Below are 387 nucleotides of genomic sequence, written 5' to 3' on the forward strand. Positions count from 1 at the left end.
AGGCACCCGTAGTTGCGAATGTCCTGACTAAGATCTTCTTCCAGCTGGGTTTCCCCTCCGAGATCCTGACTGACCGGGGTGGGAACTTCACGGCGGAGGTGATGAAGTGCTTGTGGGAGTGCTGTGGGGTGAAACACCTTAAGACCACAGCCTACCACCCTCAGACATGGCCTGAGGAACGGTTTAAGGGGACCTTGAAAGGGATGCTAAAGGCCTAGGTGGACTCTAATCCCAATGACTGGGATGAGAAACTGCCACATCTGCTCTTTGCCTACCGGGAGGTGCCCCAGGAGTCCACTGGGTTCTCGCCATTCGAGTTGATGTTCGGGAGGCGAGTTCGAGGTCCTCCCGATTTGGTGAGAGAGGAGTGGGAAGGGAAAATCTCTT

This window comes from Alligator sinensis, unplaced genomic scaffold (genome assembly GCF_000455745.1).
Source record: "Alligator sinensis unplaced genomic scaffold, ASM45574v1 scaffold2466_1, whole genome shotgun sequence".
NCBI classification, from domain to species: Eukaryota; Metazoa; Chordata; order Crocodylia; family Alligatoridae; genus Alligator; species Alligator sinensis.